This window comes from Balaenoptera borealis (assembly GCF_965194805.1).
Source record: "Balaenoptera borealis genome assembly, chromosome: 4".
NCBI classification, from domain to species: Eukaryota; Metazoa; Chordata; class Mammalia; order Artiodactyla; family Balaenopteridae; genus Balaenoptera; species Balaenoptera borealis.
The window spans coordinates 127,716,983-127,740,867 of record NC_138861.1 but is presented as its reverse complement, the minus strand read 5'-3'; the positions used below and the strand labels follow the sequence as shown (position 1 = coordinate 127,740,867).

Genomic DNA, 23,885 nt, shown 5'->3' with positions numbered 1-23,885 from the left:
AGATACGGGACAATTTTCTTGTGAATTTTGTTTGGAAGTGAACTTTTAAACATAGGGAATGAAAACACACACACACACACTCCTGAGTGCAGGAGTCAATAGTCAAAGCAATGAAACTTGGCCTCATGTTAAACGGTGTAGGACAGGGATAGGTGGTACCCTCCTTGGTGATTGCAGGCTGCAGGTCATTTCAGGCAGGCAAAATCACTGATGTGATGTAACACTTCTTGCCTAATGAATGGCCAAGTCCCAGATGTCTGACAACTCTACGTGTCTTTCATTTCCTTCAGCGTGTGAGAGGAAAGGAATAATGCGTAATTTAGTAAAGTGAAAAGCTGACACAGAGCCATCAGATGTTCCAGCTCAGCCTCTTTTCCATAGAAAGCACCAGGTTGAGTTGGTTCTAACTTCCCCTGAGGTTACTGATTTTATGTTGCCAGACAGACTAGTGACCTCAGCTCAGTAAGGCAGGCTCTTCCTGCGCAGATAGAATGGCAACTCCTAATATTTAGGTATAATTGTGTTTTATACACATTTCTTGTTTCCTACTGTGAGGTGCTACTGATATAAATCCAAAGCCAAGAGTCATTTCCTGGGGCCTCATTAAAAGCTAGGATTTAGATTCACAATTAATTCCAGTTGCATATGCCTGTGGTTCTCTGATAATTTTTGTAATATCAATAAATGGTCACTGTGTACTGAAAAAACCAAATGTGTTTACTAAAGCTGCAGCTGATGGCAACTGTTTAATTGAACTGAGCTAATATGGCAGATATCTCAGAAGCAGCGCATTGGGAAAGTATAGTTTTTGCATAGTTAAATGGATGGACAAACCGATAACCAATACTGTATTACAATAATGCGGATAATTTAGTTTGTTATTTTCAATTATAAAAAAAAAAACCTCTTCATTGCACAAAATATTCTGGCTTTGCTAGCTTTGTGTGTGTGTGTGTGTGTGCGCGTGCATGTGTGTGTGTATGCGGCCTGTTAGCCTATGTAGCTTCTCTTATCTCCTCATTCACTTATAAAAGCTGCTAATTCATCAACACAGAGTAGATACAATCTACACACCAAATGAGTTAGGGGCAAAGAAGCAGTTGATTTCAGATGTCAAGTAACTTATTAGCAATGTTTTACATAGCTTTGTTCTTTAAGGGATTGTGTAGGTTCCTTCTTCATTGTATTGATGCTTGAGAAACAAATTAAGGGGAAGTGAATGGTTGTTAAATATTTGGTGTAAATAGCAACAGCATGATGGGGGTGAGTATTTTAAAAGGCACGTCGGATGAATGCCAGGCAGGCGAGGTACAGGCTTGAGTGTCATCTGGGTGCTGTCAAAGGAGCAAAGATGTGCAACATTTTGCTTGTTTTCCCCCTGGATTTCTATTCCATCTTTTCTCCCTCTCTCTAAGAGAATGAATTTAAATAGAAATGCTGGCTCTAGCTGACTGGAAATTCAGGAAAATCGGAAATAAATATTTTAAAACTGGTATCCAGATGCAGAAAACAGAAATAGCCATGACCCCCCTGTCAATGGAAAATTCTTCCCAACCCAGAAAAACTCTCCACAAAGGTAAAAGAGAAAGAAAGGAACTTTTGCTTTTAATTAAAAAAAAAAATTCTTTTTTAATTAAAAAAATTTTTTTTTTTTTATTGAATAAGCATTTAACTAGACCTTGATGTGCATTACAGGCAACTGTCTAAGAGATTACAGATGGAAAGAGACTTTACCCTTTTACATAGCCAGGCAGATACATGCTATTGCATACGACGTACTCTCAAGATAAACAATAACTAGTCCTCAAGGAAGAGGACTTGACAGCACCATTTGTCACACGTCATTCATCCTAGATTCAGCTGGTAACTGGGGTGACCATCTGTGTCAGCTAATTGACTTTAATCAAAGGAAAAATAGATGTCTCATAGCTTTATGACAAGCTTGGAGCAAGGTGCCCACTGAGTTAGGCTCCTACATCCACAGAAACTGGGAGGCAGGGGTGCTATGTCCCTTGATGTTTACATTTCAAAGATGGTTCCCAGGCCCTTGAGAAACTCATTCCTGGGTCTTAGTGCTCTCAAGAGGCTTATGTAGCTTTTAAAGAGATTTACATATATTTTGAAAAAATAAAAACAGAAAAAGGAATTACAAGTTTTCTAAAGTAAATGCTCTAAGGAAAGGAGGGAGGGGAGAGTCTCTTATTTTCAGAAAGAAAAATTAAGCCTCTCTCTCACTTTTTTTTTTTTACAGTTTGTATTTGCTCTTACAATCTCCTCCCTGTATAACTATAAAGAAGCGACATAATTTTCTAATTATCTCCATTAGTGTTTCTACCTACCTCTGGGAAAATTGCAGTTGTCTAAATATCCACCAAGTTCATAGTCAAGTAGTGTGGGCCATTAGCTTGTATCAAAGTCTTATTACAAGGCACCCATTAAAAGGTATAGAAGCGTCCAGTGTTTATTATATATGGCTCTAAGTGTTTTAAGTCTTGAGGACAAACCCATTCTATAGGCTATTTCTCCTTTTTGCGTTGGTTCTAAATCAATAATTACACAATTAAAGAAAATAATTACACAACTATAGTCAACTATATCTCTAGGCATTCACATTTGTTTACTTATTTATGCTGGGACTGGACAGAACTTGTCATCCCCAAATTAATAGAGTAACATTAGACGTGTCTTTTGCAGTCACTATCTGTAAATTCCAGATTTCTGTTTTTCTACTAATTAGGTGTCTTCCCTTTTCTATATTATCTTTCCAATCAAACTAGTTAACAAAACATTTTTGCTTGAAATTTGGGGCTTGAGTACCTGGATGCACATTAATTACATTTACTTTGTTAGTATCAAAATTTGCTAATGAAAAATGATCCCACTTTTACTCTGTCAATAATAATTAGGTTGTTGGACTTGTAAATCCAGATCCTGTTTATATGGAGAGTACGATTTAGAGCTGATTAGAAATGAGGTCATGGGGAACCATTACTGGAGGTAGAAAAAGAAGGAGAAATGCAACAAATAGCATGTGTTTTTTTTCCTATTAAAATGTGATTCTTAAAGTAACTGAAATAACCCTACTTAGTAGATGTGTTACCTTGAGGAAGTTGTTAATCTTATGAATCCAGGTTTATTACCTGTAATATGGGAATCATAATGACTATATCATAAGATTATAATAATGAATTGAGATAATGTACATAGGTGCTAAGAACAGATTCTGACATAAACTGAATGGTGACTAAAGAGATTACTAGTGTAAGGCGAACCCCTCTACCTATGGTTTTGAATCTTCCCATCAAGTCCAGGACCATAGTCCATCAGTTTTCCCTCCTTTTGCTCATACCAACATGTTTCCCAGTAGTATTTTTCCTTCAGTCTTCAAATATATTTACATCTCCTCTGTCACAAAAGAAATATATGTAATACATAAATATATAATAAATATATATAATATATGTATATATAACAGCCTGACCTGTTTTTAAAAATTCACATTAGGGAAGTATAATTTATGCATAATAAAATGCACTCATTTTAAGCACAGCTTAGTTTTTATGATAAACACTGATGCCTATAGGCATATATGGTGTAACCACCACCATATTCAAGATTTACATTACCACAAAAAGTCGCTCATGCCCATCTGCAGTCAATTCTCATCTCAACTTTTGCCAGAGACAATACCAAATATCTGCTTCTGTGTCTAGAGTAGTCCTGCCTTTTTAAAATTTTCACGTAAATGGAATCACGTAGCATATACTGTTTTGTGTCTTTTTCTTAGTATAATATTTTTGAGGTTCATCCATACCGTTGTGTGTGTAGTTAGCATGCCCCCTTTTATTACTACTCTTCCATTATATTGTTATATCATAATTTGTTTATCCATTGAATTGTTGTTGTATATTTGGGTTGTTTCCAAGTTGGGCTATTATGAACAAAACTCCTATAAATATTCTTACACAAGTGTTTCTGTGGATGTGTATTTTTATTTCTTTGGGGGAAATAGGAGTAGAATTGCTGGAGCATAACAAGATACCATACATTTAAATTTATAGGAACAATTAAAATGTTTCTCAAAGTTGTAACACTAAATGCTCCCACAATGTATGAGAGTTCTGGGTTCCTCAACAACACTTGCTATCATCAATCCTTTTTACTCATTCTAATTGATGTGTCCTGAAAAACACGTTGTGGCTTTAATATGTATTTCTTAGTGTTTCTGAGACTTGGAACTTTCTGCTTTATTTTTGCTTGAGGAATAAACCACTCATCTCTTGCCTGGTTGGGGAGTGGTATTAGTTGTCTGTGGGGGATGAGAGAAGGGAGTTGGGTAACCTAACTTCTATGTAGACTTCGAACTGAGTCCTTTTTTCATCCCCTGCCGTTTCTGTGGCTCAAACCCTGAGCCTTTCAGGAGGCTTTCTGCAGCCCGGACAGCTTGCTTCATCTGGTCTCCTCCTCGATGGGCACTTATGTCTCAGCTTTCTCTGCATTACATCAGTTACCCCTCAACCATCCGCTTTCTGTTGTCTTTGTCTTTGTCTTTGAGCTAATTCATTTAAAGATTTCTTTAGAGGAAGCAGGGAGAAGCACATTCAGTGCTCCACATTTATAGGCAATCTGTTTCCTTTACTTTTCACCTTACTTTCTCATTTCTTTTTTCACTGTTTCATACAAAAGTTATCAACGACAAAGCTAATCTCTTTCAGCTTACTTTTAGTTGATTTTAACCTATCTCAACCAAACCTCCTTTTCTTCACCAAAACTTCTTTTGTCCTCGATGTCCATGGTCCAAGTCTGTATGTTTCCTCAAACTTCTTTTTCATTCCATTTTTGTCTCGCTGGCTGTTTCCCCTTTCTCCGACAACCTTTAAATTAAGTAAAAGGCCAGGAATAGGGAGATGTCCGCATATTTTTATTTCCAGCGGCTCTATGATACAAGTCATTTCAGTAAAACTCTGAGAGGATGTGGCATTGCTACTCTTCAATAGCAGCCTAGTTCTCTAAAGCAAGAGAGTTACTGCTCTATATGCGTTGTTGCCTGAGCTCTGCAAGATAAACCGTAGAGGGAAGCTTCATGATAATTCTCTCTAAGGTTCTCTGGTTTCTTTGATTCCAGGAAATTGTCTCATATATAATGTGTTGGCAGTAAGAAAATTGACCATTTCAAGCAAGATCTAAACCTGGGGATAAGAAAAAAGGCAAAATGGGTCTTTCTTTTTTTTCATTTCCTTTCAGGAAAGCACAATTTTAAAACTCTCCCCAGCTAGAAATAGATCCGGGTCACATCGATCTCACAAAATTCTGCTCAGTTTCACTTCAAACCTAAAACTGCTCCAAAATTAAAGTTTATTAAAAAACAAATAACCAGAAACTACCGAAAGAATGATACTATAACCGAAAAATATGCTTTAGGGAATAATGAAGCAATTAGATTCCCAGTCAATTTTTAAAATACCTAGTGTGTCACAGAAAAAAATTGATGATTGTCTTAAAATGCGATTTCTTAATTCTTTCTTTATTTGCAAATTGGGAAAATTACAGAGGCATAAGACAAATCTAAACTAATCTCAAAACAGTTTTGAATCTGTATTGCTTAGCAATGTGTTTGTGTGGTTTGATAACTTCAGAGAAATTGTAATGTTTTTTAGTTTTTACCCACCAGTTCTTTTTTTCCATTGTTGGACTATTAAGACATTGAATACAAAGATCCAGTTAATTTGTATTTATAGTAAGCTTTTCTGATTGACACTAAGTGTAAAACATAATGATACTTTAATATTTCTTACCATAGATGTCAAATGACCAAGTCATACCAAACTATGCTGTACTTAGGAAGAACAAATTGTTCTACAGAAAATGAAGGGAGCCCAGAATGCTCAAGAGCCTGGAGATGGTATATAAAAGCTTTCACCTTTAGATCTCAATCATAGGTGGTAGTGTTTATTAGAAACTAAATGATGGTCTCTGACTTATGCTCTTTCCAAAAGGAGGGTAAAAACTATTATTATTTTAATAACAATATACTAGTCTTTAGCATGAAAGCTCTGGTTTTTAGAGTTTGCAGTGAAGGAAAATATATCAATGCGGTTTTCTATATCATACATAGTAGTACTCCAATTTTTATGTAGCTGCATTTCTAAATAAGACATTCTTGTCTACAAAGTATGAGACTTCATAATTAGAGTAATTTTATATGTTTGTCTAGCAGAACCAATTTTCCTGATCAGGGATCATTTCCTATGAGGACTTCCCTTGATGTTGTGGTTTTTCCACTTCTTATCACCTGCAGGGAGATTATAATGTTGTCACATTAAAGAAAATGATCTCATTTCCTCTGTAAAATATTTTATGTAACCATGTATATATTTTTGACTTACGAATAAATAAGTGAAGTGTTTTACATAAATTTTTCTTTCAGTTAGCTCTTCATAAATATTCCTGTTTTCCTAAACATAACATATCCGGTGTAGCTGCAGTACTGTACTGTATTAATAGTAATTTTTATTTTATTTTTATTTTTTATAACAAATGAATCTGGGCTTAGTGAATAGTAATGATGATGAATAAACTTTTGTTGGGATAGAAGTCTCCATTTATAAGGAATATGTCCAGGAACACTGCCAGACAGACTGAAGCACAATCTTGTTAGAATACCTACGATCCAAGGGTAAATCGGGTAGGGAGGTGGGGGGATAGGAGGTGGTGTGGAGGGTGAGGAAAAGGAGGGCATGCAGAAATCCTGTCCAGACTTCCCTTTGCATTACCAGCTTGCATCTCCATTGCATCCCATCTAGTTGTTTATCAGCCTCTATTTTCATTTCTTATCTCCTTCTTAAGATAAATTGCCTCATCCTTACCCCTTAGTGTCCTCTTTAAAACTCTTTTAATTGGCTCTCCTGTCCCAAGATACCAGAGCTGCAAACACCTATTGCCTTTGCCCTTCACAATAAACTAAGGCTATTAAATATGCTCAGTGTCCCCACTTCGGACCTTCTTTAGTATTTCCCTATTTTCTTGATTTTCTTTGTTTCTTTCATCCTTTTTTCTGTAGCACTTGACAATGTTTACTTCTCCACTTTCAAACTCTAATATCCCACAGCTGTATTCTTTCCTACTTCTCTACTTACTTCTTTAAGGACTCTTTTTCGGTCAACTTAGGCTTTTTTTTTTCTGTACATGTCCTCTAAATGTAGGTGTTTAAATAGTTACTTTTCTTGGCCCTCTTTCTTTATTACTCTCCTTTCCAATTAAATCAAAAAACACTTCTGAAAGCCTACATCATATTAAGTACTATGTTATCGGAGACAATTCACATAACCCTGTCTTCCAAGAGTCACAATCCCGTGAGGGAGACAGACAAGGCATTAAAGCATTATAATATAGTGCAATACTGTTCTGTCTGGAAGATAGAACTTTACTTAGGTATGGCTATCCAGGAGGAGACCTTTATCGCATCTGTGTTCCAGTGGACTTCTAAAAAGAATGATATCATGATATTATGATTTTTAAGAAGAAAGGTATATTTAGTTTTCATCCTGTTTCTGGCACAGAGCTCCTAAAACAAATTTCCTGAGATGAGATCAAGAAAGGTGTTTTGTTATGTTAATGAGGTGTGTTTTGGAAAGCACCTAAGGATGGGAGCTAGTTGCCAGGGGAACCAACCAGGTGATTTAAGGTTGAAACTTTCAGTCCCACCTCCTAACCTCTGGAGAGGGGAGATGGGGTGGAGATTGAGTTCAGTATCCAGTGGCCAATGATTTAGTCAGTCATGCCTCCATAAAACCCCAAAAGGATGTGTTTCTGAGAGTTTCTGGGTTGGGGAACATGTGGGGATTTGGGAAGAGAGGCCCGCTCAGAGAAGGCATGGGAGTTCCAAGTCCTTTCCCATGTATCTTGCTCTATGCAAGTTTTCCATCTGGTTGTTCCTGAGTTACGTCCTTGTATAATAAACTAGTAATCTGGTAAGTAAAATGTTTCTCTGAGTTCTGTGAGCTGCTCTAGCAAATTAATAGAACCCAAGGAGGAGGTTGTGGGAACCTCCAATCTACAGCTTGTTAGTCAGAATCACAGCTCACAACCTGAATTTGTGATTGGCATCTGAAGTGTGTGGGCAGGAGGGTCCCAGTCTTGTAGGACTGAGCCCTTAACCTGTGCATCTGATGCTATCACTGGGTAAATAGTACCAGAAATGAGTTAAATTGTAGGACACCCAGCTGGTGTCAGAAAATTGCTTGGTGTGGTAACCTCCCCCTTCCTCCTTTGGAAATTGGGTGCAGGATCCTAACTGAGTGATCTGAAGTTGTAATTGGTAATAGAATGATTTTACGCCTGAACCTTGTTTTAAAGGCCCAAGGAAGAGTTGGCCAGGTGGAAATAAAGAGGGGGGTGGAGTGACCTGACGTTCCAGGAAGAGGAAATGGTTTCTTCGCTGGCTAAGTGGATTTGTGAAAAAAGTATGGTATCTGTTGAACTATAGTGGGTTCCTATGATTGGTACATAGAACAAGTCTGGGGAAGAGAAGAAAAATGGGAGTAGAGTTAGAAAGAAGCCAGTTTATGAAAATTCTTGTGTGGCATCCTAAACGGGTCAGGTTAAAGCTATTACCTTTCAACCTTGATCTGAGGAATATTTCTTTCCTTTTTGTGATAACACACTCACCAGTTAAGAAGGAGAGACCCACTAGTAAACAGAACTTGCTGAATTTAATGCTTTTCTGCAGGTCTGTTTCATGAAATTGCTGAACTTTCCCACAACAATCAAGTCATTACTAATTCAATTCTTTTGATTCCCTCCGTTCCATACATACATTTAGGATGAAAAAAAAAAAAAGAGCAGTAAGATCCCACATAGCATGTGAACTATTTTGGGTAATCAGACTTATACAAATAAAAGTAAAAGGACTTAGTGTATGTGCCCAAGATTTATAAATGTCTCATTGAGTGTAGCAGCAAAAAAGAAAAAGAGAAACTCTCAATGTTTATCAGTAACTGAAGGCTTGAATAAATGTGGTACTTTTTTTTTTATGGTCTGTCATACAACTGTTAAAAATCATACATTAGATGTATTGAATTAGGGGGTTACCATGGTGTTTTGTTAATTGAGAAGAGAATGGGCTGGCAATGTCCTTATCATTTCCATGCCCTCCTTACCCAGGTTTTGGGATGACCCAAATTCAGGAATGACCTGAAGTGTCTTTCCATTCTTGTTTTGGTTGGTGATTTCTTCTTTCCCCATGTTGGATCTCATTTATCTCATTAACGACGGCTTTTTCCACACCAATAATTTGTGTTGGTATTTTATCCTTTCTTACTGCTATTAGGGTTGCTGAACTAATTTTGTAAAATGCCTGGTCTCTTCACCTGAAAATTTTCTGCATTTAGTTTTTAAAGTACACATTTTTTCCCTTTGATTTCATCAACTTCCAACTACCACATTATTATTTCTCTAAATGATATATGATTTGCATCTGCACAGATCCACATAATGCTAAAACCCTGGAGGTGTGATTATCCTGAAGCACAGATTAACATTTGCATCAGTCGACTGCAAGAGTGTCTCATGCAAAACACTGTTTTAGTGTTGCTGCCCTGGAAGAAGTTTAATAAATACCCCTAGATATAGATAGGGAAGAATAATTTCTGACATAAGAACCATCTGTAAGATTCTCCTATTATTCAGATGCCTTTCTTTTGACCGTTTTCACTTTTTCATCACCATTATGTTACAGAGTGAGAAGTTAGAATTATTTTACCTGTGTTTTTGCTGTTTGCATCTTTAAATGGACATCATTTAATATTTTATGGAAATTGCTCAAATTAAGCAGCAATGAAAAAAGCCTGTTTTCTAAAATTGTGCATAGTATTAAGGATCTTTTAGATGTGATTTTCAAAATTCTTGTACTTTTCTTTCCTCTAAACTTTGCTACAGAATGTTGTATATGTGACCCTGAGCCTGTGAGTGTGTAGGTAGGAAAATGCCTTTCAGTCTCAGGATTCAGAGTGTGGCTCTGCCAGACTTGGGCTTTCTTCATCCTTTCTTCCCACACATTCTGTTGTCTTCTAGCTCTTGTCACCTAATCAAACACTGAATAAGACCACAGGAAAGAGCTTAAACTCAAATGCACTATTATTTGTTCATGCCTTTTAAAAGTAAGTTAGTGGTATAAGAAAGCTTGAAATAATTTGCTAAAATATTTTAGATTGCAGTTTTAAGTTGCTCCTGTTACCCTTCCTTCTTCTTTATCCTGGATAATTAAAAGTACTCTATCGCTTGAGCTGATTGTATTTTCCATTTGTTTATTTTTTTCCTCAAGAGGCCTAATTTCTTTATAACCTTGCAACTGTTCATATACTGTAATTTGCATGGTATTTAGCTATTTCTGAGAAATCTGTATCCAGACTAATCTTTGTTTTTCTTCTAGGTTCTATTCAATAAAGATTATGAAGAGGCTTGCAGTAGCATGATCATTTGAGATTTCATTATGGTTATTAATGGTGTTTGAATGTCAGTTTTTTTTTTATATGGTCATTGATAATTGGGGTTTTTAGCTATTTTATAATGAGAATAGAAGTCTTTGAAAACATTGTCACCTTTGAATCTAATTAATTAGAGTGATATAACCATTGTTAATGGATGACTCATTTTTTAAAAATTTAGTTTAAAATCTAGAGCTTTTCTTTGCTTCCTCAAATAATTGTGCTTATGGTCAGAAGCATAATAAGAAGTAAAGATGGATTAATTATGAAGAAAATTGTAAATCTCATTCTCTTCACCATTTATATTAATAATACCATAGAAGAATCAGATGAGAGAAGAGGCCTATTTTCACGGCGTGGGCCAAGTTGTATGAAGCCAATACTTGGGCAAGGTTCTTTGGGATTTGTATGTATTCTGCCTCAACTCCCGAGGCCAATGCTAAGTGCAGGGAGGTCAAAACAAGAAGCTCTGAGACCAAGTTATCTTACTTGAGCACCAGAGGTACCTCTTCCCATCCAGGTTTTTTTTTGGGAAGCCATGCTTGACTGAAATGGTAAGACAGTGTGAACATGGATCCATCTAAGGATCAAAGTGGAATCAGTTAAATATGTACATTTATGGGGTCTGTTAATATGGATTCAGCATTTCATTTGTGTTACGTTCTCATTATGGTAGAGGAAACAGAGACAAAGGAGACAGTTATTACACCATGTGGTAAATGCCATGATGGAGGTGTTGGTTTAGGGTGACAGGGCAGCACAAAACAAGCACACAAATCAGCCTAGGAAAACCAAGGAAGGCCTCATGGAGAAGATGAAGTCTGATTTGTCTTTAAAGTTGGTTAGAAATTAACCAGATACAAAGTTAGAGGAAGGCAGAGGGAACATGCCAGGAAGGAATGGAGGCTAAAATAATAGAAAAAAAAAGAAACCCAACATTTATTGAATCAGGCACTATTTTAAGTGATGCTTTAAACTGTTTCATCTTCCCAACGAACATATGAGGCAGCTGTTACTATTTTAATTCAATGTGTGAAAAAACTATGGCACTGAATGTTGAAGTAAATTCTCCAAGGTCACATAGCCAGTAAGTGACAGAGCTAAGATTAAGACCTATACCGTTTGGCTCCAGTATCCATATTTTAACCACTCTGCCATACAGCCTCTTGCTACAGTTTTCTGTAACGGATGGGTGTAGTGAACTATAAGTGGATTGAAATTGCTGGATAAAAGTCTTAGTTTGAAATCAGAAGACACAGCTGGAGAGACTGATGGGTGGTCGGTATTGATTTTGTATGTCTTGTAAAGAAGATTAGACTAGGGTTTCTCAACTATCTATAATGAGTTATCAGTTTTATTTTTTATTATTTTAAAATTTCCAAAATGATGTAGACTGATATGTTTATAAAATATAAAGCCACATGCTTGGGTATTAAGCAATGTTAAATTGCTATAAAAGCCTCTTAACTGCTTACTCTCAATTTCTGTGCTTTCCTAATCATGAATTATTAAACAATTGGTGGAATAACATTTTGATGATCATTGGTTTACATGCTTTACTTTGCACTGTGGTGTCATTAAGGTTTCTAACCAGTCAGAAGGTCAGGTGATCATTTTAGGTACTGGTGCCTCTGTGAAGAATGGATTAGAGGCTGACAAGACTGATTACAGTGAGCCCAATTATGAATCAATGAGTGTAGTCCAGGCAAGAGATGATTAGAACCTACACTGAGGCTGTGGATGAAGCAATGTCAAGTGAGATAGATGGTTTTGAGAAACACTTTGGAAATGCAACTAGTCTAGGCCCATGACCATGATCCCCCATCCGCAGGTTCACTATAACAACTCCATGTGATTGTTGGCTCTGCTTTCCTCCTAAATTTAAATTTTTAGACGCCAATCTCAGGAGCTGTTGTCTATGTACTTCTTAAATCAAAAATAATTATTTTCCTTCAAAATACACTGAGCATTTTGTTGAAGTGAAGATCCTTTTAGACCCTGGGTTCCTGAGGTAGCAAAATGGGCTGGGATGAGGAAGGCCGGGTGACCTGGAGGGCTGAAAGAAAGTGAGGTGTCATTCTCTCTTTAAACAGGTATGTTGTGTGGAAACATGGAGCAGTGCTAAGGGTTGGTGTCTTGAGGGATGAGCCTTTAGAGGGAAGGACAGGTGACCCAAGAGCTGAGGCTGAGATTCTTTGAGCTGTTCAGGAAATGTGCAGTGTGACCACCTGAGCAGAGGGCCAGCAAGCAAGTTAATGGAGAGCCCTGCAGTCGGTAATGGGAAGAGGTTCAGGGTAGTGTGTGGTCTGTAGCAGGGATGTAGGGGATGGGTACTGACACCCAGGTAAAAAGTCAAGGTTTCAGTCTTCCGTGTTGAGATTCTAAGCAAGGACTTAATTGTGGTAGAAAAGGCTAGGAATTCAATTTTTGTGGACTTGAGTTTGAGGGCAAGGGAATGGTCATTTTCTGAATGTGCCAAGCACTTCAATAAATGCTTTACACATGTAATCTCATTTCATTCTCACAGTAAATCTGCCAAGTAGGTAGTACCCTTATTTTGAGAAAATTGAGGCTAAAACATGTTAAGAAATATGCCTAAATGTGTACAGTTACAAGGTGGTGAAGCTTGTTTTTTGCTCTCCCATGCTTGCTTTTTTCCTAGGAGACCTGTTCCTTCCAGCTATGATTGTCCTGAGTGTCCAGGTGATGCGCCATTGACCTTTGGGTTTCCTTGTGTAATGAGAGCACAGAGCTTAGTATACTTGGCTGGGGAAAGCATCGTTTGGACTTGATAAATCTCCTGAATTTTTTTTCACTGCAGAGCCCTTTCTAAAGGGGAAAGTCCAAAGGAAATTCTTCAAAATTCAGAAGCTTCATTCTTTTAACGGCTCTTTATTGATCCTCTTCTATGAGTCAGGTATTATTTTAAACACTTAAGATATATTAGTAAATGAAACCAAAAAAATTCGCAATTCTAGTGGAGAAAAGATAGACAATAAAAAAATTAATGTAATGTTTAATATAGTATGAGGTAATAACTCAATAGGAAAAATCAGGGTACAGGGCATCAGAATTATAATTTTAAATAGGGTTTCCATGGTAAATATCACTGAGCAGTTGACATTTAATAAAAAAAAAAAGTTGGGTCATGCTTGTACTCAAAGACTATCTGCTAGTCCCATAAAGCTGTATGTAAAGTACCATTACACTTTTCAAGAAGCCTGAATGTTTGGGGATTTTTCTTTCAGCCAGTGCTACCTCTGCCTACTTTAGCCCTGATTAGTGTCAACACTAGTGACCAGACACATAGTCCCAGCCCTCCTTTGGGGTTGAATTAATGAGACAAGCTCTGGTAATCTTTTGGAAACTTCCTCACTCTTCAGAGTGAGCTCTGAAAATAACTAGTGCTTAACCGGGCAAAATGAAATGTTAGGTGATGATGTGAATATTCTGCTGCAGTCTTCCTAATTAAATCCATCCTGCTTGGCCTGGCCACATGATTTGACTTCTGCTCAGTGCCCTGAGGGATGGATTACCTGATTGACATTCTGGCACCCATGTGATGCAGAGGGCCACACGAGCTGCGAAGCATCTGTCACCATTTATAGCTTCGTTCCCTTGGTATTTCTCTTGATTCCTTTAAGAGTAAACTAATATTTTGTGAATATAATATTGTATACAAACTTGGGAAGATTCGTTTCTCCCTGTACCATAACATTGTCAGCTGTATTTAATGAATTCTGGTGACCTTGCAAGTATATTTTTTTTCCCCTTTGGCACCCATCAGGAATAGAAAGAGTCCAAGAAAATGTTGTATCCATAAGGGGAAGTTTGAATGTAACTAAACAGACAGATGTTTCAGGAACATGCTTTTCTTAATCAAATATGGTCTGTGATGCACGGAATATCAGAAGGCTTGAAAAAAGCCAAAACTACAGAAGCCTCATGGAGCTGAAATACAAGTGTACCATGGCTTGTTAACAGGGCTTAACAGCTTGTATACTCTTTCACCCTGTTACATGCCTAATAAAGTAATAAAAATGTATGAGGGATAAAAAAAGGTTCTGATTTGTGAGACACAAAAATCTCTGCTGTGACTTAGAATAGCTTTTGGAGTTACAACTACATTTTTATATGTAATTTAAAGTGCAACTAACAGTTTGTAGAGAGCTAGTGTGCATGTGTGCAAGTTTTATTTAAATGTATTTACCTTTCACCATTATTATTATATATGCACACACTTTTTATGAAGGATAAGGTTTTGTTTCTAAATTAATTTTTCAGTAAAATGACTAACTGTTCTATTAATATGTCTCTAAACTCACGCTCACACACACACACACACACACACACACCAAGAAAACAACCAAAAATATTTAGAATTTTAAATTGATGAAGTCTTTTGTTAACATGCCTTGTTATTTAGCCCTGCTTGTGAGAACAAGCAATGTGTTTATTAATAAGATGAGAACACTTTCCAAATGTTGACACTATTATCAAACTCTTAAAAATAACTTACATGCAGTTCATAAAAATTTGTATCATAAACTTTTGGGTAGTCATTGCGTGTCCACGAATGTTGCCCCTGCATTAGGTTTGTCATAATAAATTAATAAAGGACAGGAAAGTTACTGCTTAATTGTTTTTCTAAAGTGGGCAGAATGAATCACAGGGGCTGACTAACTTCCTGCTGTGGGATGATCCATTATAACTATTCTGGTCAAAACCCATTTCTTTAATCATTGAAGAGTTACACATAAAATAGTAGTTGAATATGAATGAAGCAAAATACTTTTTCTCCTCTATTTTCCTTTTATTTTTAGTATTCACAAACATGTAGGCAAAACCTTAAGTAGGTAATTCATGTGTTTTTTTTTCAAATTGCAATTTTATTGCAAATAATAATGTTATTATTGAATTCATATCATATATGTAATCATCTTTTCTTCTAAATAACAGGGTTTTCAAAATTATTACCATTAGCTCAAGTTTGTATATTCAGATCTTGAAAGAATCAGAGACTTGTGTTAAAAATATTTTGTTTTAACTTTAACTACTATCCGTCTGCTTTTATTTTTTTAAAGAAACTACTGTAAATTTCATGGTGGACTATGATTATTTCACTATAAATTAAAAATTTTAGAAATGAGTATTTTTATGAACTTGTTATTTTTCATGATTATGAACATAATGCATGGTCACTGGAAAATAAAAACAAAACTATAAAGTAGGAAGACCCATAATCAAATAAAATTATATCTATCATCTAGGAATAACCACGGTTGAAGTTTTTTATATATACATTCAGACTTTTCTAATATACCTCTATATTTTAGATATATATTAATATCAGTATAACTCTTTTATTTATTCACATATATTCAATGACATGTAATTTATATATATGTGTATTTACATGTAAACATAAGTGCCTATATATTACAGAAAAGATTTATAGCACAGATAGTTTTATAACCAATCTTTGCTTATGGAAATTAGGAATAAGAAATATGATTTGAGTCTTCATGAGTAGGTAGAGAAGGCAGCCCTGCCATTAGCTTAACCTTTTATTTTATTCTTTACAAAAAATCCTTTCCATATAAATACAGTAAAACAAAATAAACAATTATATTTATTTATTTATTGTTTGAAAATTAATATCTTTATTAGTCTTTGAGGAATACGATTTTACCAACTGTATTGATTACATGCTAATAATCAAAACAGAGACTCAGTATCCATTCCGCAAGAATTAAACTTACCGACACAGTTGTTCAATACGAGTTTCAGGAAAAGAAATCTTAAACAGAGAAAATGTTTTTGATAGAGAACATACAGAAAAACGATTCATAGAGAAAAAACAAGCAAGACTTTAAAAAAGTAAAGGATAATGCCACTATTTTTAATTAAACTGAGACATGAAAAATAAAATATACCTGCATTTAAATTAGGGAGAAAGAAAGGATAACAATAAGTGAGCAGTGCCCATAATGTATTCTGTGATCATCACAGTGACAGTGTTAACCGGGCAGCTGGGCCTGGTGAGACAGTTTTTTCTCTGCTGCGAGGATCAGCCTGCCAAGCAGCCGGCATGGACATAGATTGTGACGGTTAACTTTATGTGTCGACTTGACTGGCCGTGGGCGCCCGGATTAAACATTGTTTCTGGGTGTGTCCTTGAGTCTGTTTCGAGATGAGATGAGCATTGGAATCAGTGGACTCAGTGAAACAGACTGACCTCCCCTGTGCGTGTGGGCATCCTCCCATCCGTCCAAGACCCGAACAGAACGAAAGGTGGAGGAAGGCAGGAGGATTTGCTCTTTTTCTTCCTGCCTCACTGCTGAGCTGAAACATCTCATCTGATCTGGCCTGGCTCCCCTGTTTCCAGGCCCTCACGCTCAGACTGAATCACACCACCGGCTTTCCTGGGCCTCCAGCTTGCTGATGGCAGATCTGGGGGCCTCTCAGCCTCCAGAATCACATCAGCCAATTTCTCATAATAAATCTCTGCAGATAGATGATAGATAGATAGATGATAGATAAATAGATGATAGACAGATGATAGATGATAGATAGATAGATAGATAGATAGATGATAGACAGATGATAGATAGATAGATAGATAGATGATAGATAGATGATAGACAGATGATAGATAGATAGATAGATAGGCAGATAGATATAGAGATAGATATAGTTAGATGGATAGCCTACTGTTCTGTTTCTCCGGAGAATGCTCACTGAGACACAGATAGACTAACAGTCTCCCTAAGTGCGGAAGAGAAACTCCATTAAATTCTTAGAATCCAACCACTTGTTTTCCATGACCACTATCAATCTGCTTACACATCTTATTTTATCATCTTTTTCATCTCAATATACTTCTATTACGATTTCATTACAGGTCGATGTTTACAGATTGATTTACACTGAATGTATTTCAGGTAAGCTGATTTCATTACAGGTCGATGTTTACAGATTGATTTACACTGAATGTATTTCAGGTAAGCTGTTCCTTAACCACATATGGGAAAGCAGAATAACCACGTGGATGGGCTGCCTCCAGATCCAACTTTTTCCTATAGACTGAAATATCATTGGTGGAATTTAGACACTAATGACCTTTACTTCTAAAGAGCCTGGATGTCCTTGATCTCATCTTCTTGAACTTTGACTTTTATTGTCACATCTGCACCTGTCTTCCGGGGGTTGGCAGCACTGTCACTAAACACCAAAACTAAATATGAACACTTTTTAGTTCCATTGTATGCCTAGAACAGAGGCTTACATGGTAGGTGATTAAATATTTACTGTAAGAAAGTGGATTTTAAAATATACATTATTTAAGTTTTATTTTTACAAGAAACAAAAAAGAAAATGAAAAAGCTAAAGAAATTATATATAAAGAAATTACATATAAGGAAACTATAGGAATCGCCTCTATCTCTACTGTTGGCTGGTTCAGATGCTCAAAAGGGCCATATGTTATAACATATCGGGTAAGTCCTCCCCCTCGGACCTCTGATAGCCTACGGCAGTGTTGTAAAATATTCAGTGTTACGTGAAACCTCTTTTCAACTTTCAAAGCCGTCAACTCCTTTATGTCAGCTTCCACTACAAAATAATGGTGTTTGGTTTCCTTCATTTCTTCATCAATAAATCTGTGATAGAGACTTCTGGCCACAGAACTCATAGACTTTTTTGGTTGATGTAGGATCTTATATTTACTAACTACTGCCTCGTTGATTTCTTTTCTTTTCTTTTTTAAAAAAATTTATTTGTTTATTTATTTTTGTCTCCGTTGGGTCTTCATCGTTGGGTCTTCGTTGCTGTGCATAGGCTTTCTCTAGTTGTGGTGAGCAGGGGCTACCCTTTGTTGCAGTGCACGGGCTTCTCATTACAGTGCCTTCTCTTGTTGCAGAGCACGGGCTCTAGGCACGTGGGCTTCAGTAGTTGTGGTACGCAGGCTCTAGAGCACAGGGTCAGTAGTTGTGGCACACAGGCTTAGTTGCTCCATGGCATGTGGGATCTTCCCGAACCAGGGATCAAACCCGTGGGCCCTGCATCGGCAGGCAGATTCTAACCACTGCGCCACTAGGGAAGTCCCTGCCTTGTTGATTTCTTTAATAACATCATTAATTTGACAATAGGTTAGGTGGGATTTCATGTACACAAGAATGCCATTAAACTCATCAGAAGTTATAAATGACATTTCTTTAATACTTCTTTGCTCTTTGGGAGGCTTCTTTGTGGGTGCAGTTTCCTCATCTTTAGTTGTTCAGGGTAAAGATCTGATCCATTAACAAAGTTCTGGGTTACTTGAGGCAAACGGGAAGGAATGTTTTCTTTGAGATATTCCACATCTTTATGATCTTCTCCAAGAGGTTCAAAGAGTTCCTTGAGTGAATTGTTGGTTTGTTCTTGATACTGAATTTCCAATTACAATTTATTTAGAAGTTCATTTACTACAATGATCTTATCTCCTATTTTAATACAGTCCACAATTTCTCAATGACAGAGTTTTTTTTTTAATATTTCCAATCTTTTCATTAATATGAGAGCATAATTGTACCAGAAGTGAGGAGGCCATCCTTTAAGCCTCTAGTGCGGGTCCGGGAGCAAAGGGCCCACTCAGTGGTGTCGCGAGGCGCCGAGACCCCTCCAATCTGCACCGCAAGCCCAGGATCCGGAGACCCGACTCAGGGAGCGAAATTCAAACTGCCCCTGGGACTCGGTGCAAAGCAAGCGCACATCAGCGCCCCAGGCAGGCTGCTCAGGGGTCGCGCGCGTTTCCACCTCTTTTTCAAAATAAACAGTTATATTTAAATTAATAAATCTATGCTCCCTGTTTCACCCATTCTGCAATTCATATACAATCTCCATATTAAAGCCTTCTTTATTTCTCCCTTTCCCTGAAAGATAACAGGGCCTTGTCTTGTCTTTATATCACACTCAGTGTTTATGATGGGTGAGCACACGGTAGGTAGGTACTTAATAATTAATTGATAATGGATCTTATACCTTTCTGGGATGGGGCATCAGTATTTATCTACACATGTTGTCTTCAGGAGCAATGACATTTCTTTTACTTGTGAATCCCAATGTGCATTTAATGAATAAAATATTTAAGTCCTTCTATGGCTTTGGAGAATGTTCTAGAATATCCTCTAAGAGTATATAGAAGAAAATGTGCTTTTTTTGGCAAATTCTGATTTTTGGGGGATGGGGGAGGTGAGACCTATATATCCCCTTAGTCCTTTAATATCTTTATTTTAACTCAGTTATTTAATTTTTTTAAATTATATGTTACAGGTGTATAATATAGTGATTCACAATTTTTAAAGGTTATACTCCATTTATAGTTATTATAAAATTTTTTTATATCCCCCCTTGTTGTACAACATATCCTTGTAGCTTATTTTATACATAATAATTTGTACCTCTTAATCCCCTACTCCTATATTGCTACTACAATTATTCTTATATATTATCCCTACTTAGTTATTTTTTATCTTATAAAATTCTAGGTATCTAAAAATAATTAATAATGCAGAGTCTTATATCATGCAAATCAGAAGCAATGCTTATTTTTAATTATTATTTTATAGAATAGTGTGTAGATACTGAAAATTTAAGTAATGAAAATGTGAAAGCTAAAACATTCTATTAATTAATCCAGATACATTACTTCTATCTATAGCAAACATGGAAATCTTTTCTTTAAAATTTATTTTTATTTTACCCTAATCTTTTAATAGACTTTATTTTTTAGGGTAGTTTTAGGTTCACAGAGAAATTGAGTGGAAGACACAGAGATTTCCTATATATCCTTTGTCCCCACATGCACACAGCCTCCCCACTATCAAAATCACATACCAGAGTGGTAGACTTGTTACAGTCAATGAACTACATTGACACATCATTATGTTTAGCTTTGAAAAACTGCCAAAGTGTTTACCAAAGTGGCTGTACAATTATGCATTCCCATTAGCAATGAATGGGAGTTCCTGTTGCTCCACACACTTGCCAGCATTTGGTGGTGTTAATCTTCTAAATTTTGGCCATTCTAATAGTTGTGTGGTGGTATCTCATTGTTTTAATTTACAAATTCTTAATGACATATAATGTTAAACATCTTTTCATATGCTATTTTGTCACCTGTGTATTGCCTTTGGTGAAGTGTCTGGTCAAATTTTTGGGCTATTGTTTAATTTAGTTGTTTTTCTTATTGTTGAATTTTAAGAGTTCTTTGTATATTTTGGATAATAGTCCTTTGTCAGATATATCTTCTGCAAATATTTTCTCCTGGTATCTATCTTGTCTTCTCCTGTTGTTTACTTTTTCTTTTGTGAGTATTGACAGATTGTTTCTTTCAAGGAATTGGTCCATTTAATCTATGTTATCAAATATTTGAGCCAGAGCTGTTCATACTTTTTATTATTCTTTTAATGTCCATGGGACCTCTAGTGATGTCTCCTTTTTCATTTCCAATATTAGTAATTTGTATCTTCTCTCTTTTCTTCTTAGTTATCCTGGCTAGAGTCTCATCAAATTTATTAATCTTTTCAAAGAACTAGCTTTTGTTTTTGTTGAATTTTCTCTGTTGATGTCCTGTTTTCAATTTTTTTGGTTTCTGTTCTAATTTTTATTCTTTATTTAAAATTTTTTTTAGTTTCCTAAGGTGGGAGCTTAGATTACTGATTTTAGATCTGTCTTCTTTCTTAGTATATGTATTCAATGCTATGCATTTCTCTCTAAGCTCTGCTTTCCTTGCATCTCACAGTAAGTTGTGTTTCCATTTTCATTTTGTTCAAAATATTTTTAAAATTTCTCTTGAGATTTCTTCTTTGACTCATGTATTATTTAGAAGTGTGTTGTCTAACCCCCAACTATTTTGGGATTTTCCAGCTATTATTCTGTTATTGATTTCTAGCATAATTCCATTGTGATTTGAGAGCAAACATTGTATAATTTCTATTATTTTAAACTTGTTAAGGTGGGTTTTATGGTCCAGAATTTGGTCTCAAGTGAGTTTGAGAATGTCTGTTCTGCTGTGGTTGGATGAAATAGCCAATAAATGTCAGTTATATCCAGTTGATTGATGGTGATATCAACTTAGTTCAACTAACTCCTCACCGGTTTTCTGCCTGCTCGATCTGTCCCCTTCTGATAGAGGGGTGTTGAAGTCTCCAACTCTTGTGGCAGATTCATCTGTTTCTCCTTGCAATTTATCAGTTTTTGCCTCACATATTTTGACACTCTCTGGTTTGGTGCAAACACATTAGCAATTGTTATGTCTTCTTGGGGAACTGACCACTTTATCATTACATAATGCCCCTGTTTATCCCTGACAAGTTTTCTTGCTCTGAAGTCTGCTCTGTCTGAAATTAACATAGCTGCTACTGCTTTCTTTTGATTAGTACAAGCATGGTATATCTTTCTCATTGATTTACTGTTAATCTTTATGTGTCTTCAATTTTAAAGTGGGTTTCTTATAGACAACATATAATTGGGTCTTGGTTTTTGTTCCACTCTGACAATCTCTGTCTTTTAATCAATATGATGAGACTATTGATGTTTAAAATGAGTATTGCTATAATTGGAGTCATATCTACCATATTTGTTACTGTTTTCTATTCATTGCCCTTATTCTTTGACCCTATTTTTGTCTTTCACTCTTTTTCTGCCATTTGTGGTTTTAATTGAGACTTTTACATGATCTCATTTTCTCTTCTTCCTTAGCATATTAGTTATACTTGAAAAAAAATTTTTTTAGTGGTTACCCAGAATTTGCAATAATTTACAACTAATCCAAGTGTACTTTCTGATAGTATTATACTACCACCTCACAGATAGTGTGAGTGCCTTATAATAACAAAATAATCCTAATTCTTCCCTCCTGTCCCTTATTTTATTGCTGTCACTCATTTTACTTACACATAAGCAGACAGGTGTGTATATATATATATATATATATATATATATATATATATACACACACATACACACACACATATATACATATGTATATATATATTTGAATACATTGTTGCTATTATTATTTTGAACAAATGTTAGATCAATTAAGAATAAGAAAAGTACAGGGGCTTCCCTGGCGGCGCAGTGGTTGAGAGTCTGCCTGCCAATGCAGGAGACACGGGTTCGAGCCCTGGTCTGGGAAGATCCCACATGCCACGGAGCAGCTGGGCCCGTGAGCCGCAATTACTGAGCCTGCGCGTCTGGAGCCTGTGCTCCGCAACAAGAGAGGCCGCGATAGTGAGAGGCCCGCGCACCGCGATGAAGAGTGGCCCCCGCTTGCCACGACTAGAGAAAGCTCTCGCACAGAAATGAAGACCTAACACAGCCATAAATAAATAAATTAAAAAAAAAAAAAAAAAAGAAAAGTACAAGTTTTAATTTTATTATATCTTTACTGATTCCTTCTCCAGTGCTCTTTTTGTCTTTATGTAGATTCAGGTTTCTGATCTGTATCATTTTCCTTCTCTGTGAAGAACGTCTTTTCACATTTCTTTCAAGGCAAGTCTACAGGCAACAAATACCCTTAATTTTCATTTGTCTGAGAAAGTCTATTTCTCCTTCACTTTTGAAGGATAATTTTGTAGGGTAAGGAATTCTAGGTAAATGTTTTGTTTTGCTTTGTTCTTTTCTTTATGCTTTAAGTATTTCACTCAACTCTCCTTTCTTGGCGTTGTTTTGCAGAAGAAGTCAGGTGTAGTTATTATCTTTACTCTTGTATAGATAAGATGTCTTATCCTCTGGCTTCTTTCAAGACGTTTTCTTTATCTTTGCTCTTTTGCGGTTGGAATATATGCCTAGGTGTAGATTCTTTTTAATCTTTTAGTTTGGTGTCTAACATTAATTTTGGAATATTCTGTCATGATTGCTCAAGTATTTCTTCTTTTCGCTCTTTTTTTCTCCTCCTGGAATTTCTATTAGGTGTATGTTACACTTTGGTAGTTGTCTCTTAGCAGAATGAGACCTGTGGACTTCTGATCTCTAGAACTGTATAGGAATAGATTTGTGTTATTTTAAGTCACTAAGTTTGTGATAATTTGCCACAGCAGCAATAGTATTTTGACAATTTCTCTTACCATATTTACACTTTTCTTTCTCTTTGATCCAGATTTTCCTTTTCTAACCTACTTTGCCTACATCTTTTATTTTAACTGACTTAAATGCTTCCCCAGAAAAATATAATGCTGGTAATAAATGAACAAACAAAACAGTGCAGCATACTGTCCAAGATCAGATCATATAAAATGTAAAAGTTGTACTAAGGCAAACAATTTAAAAATGCTGCTTAATAAATCAAGAGTCTTATTTTAGATCACTGAGAGATTTTCAAGTAAGAAAAATGCCATCATGCTGTGTTGTTAATCA

At 36.1% G+C, this 23,885-nt stretch overlaps 1 protein-coding gene and 1 pseudogene across 7 annotated transcripts in view; one reads left to right on the top strand and one right to left on the bottom strand.

The window, feature by feature from the left end:
- The window catches only part of LOC309627590 (uncharacterized protein), a 564,483-nt gene that overhangs the window by 388,998 nt on the left and 151,600 nt on the right, over positions 1-23,885 (top strand). The window lies entirely within an intron of this gene.
- On the bottom strand, positions 18,393-22,581 carry LOC309627585 (SKA complex subunit 1 pseudogene; annotated as a pseudogene). The gene has a single exon. The product of its transcript is annotated as an SKA complex subunit 1 pseudogene (transcript).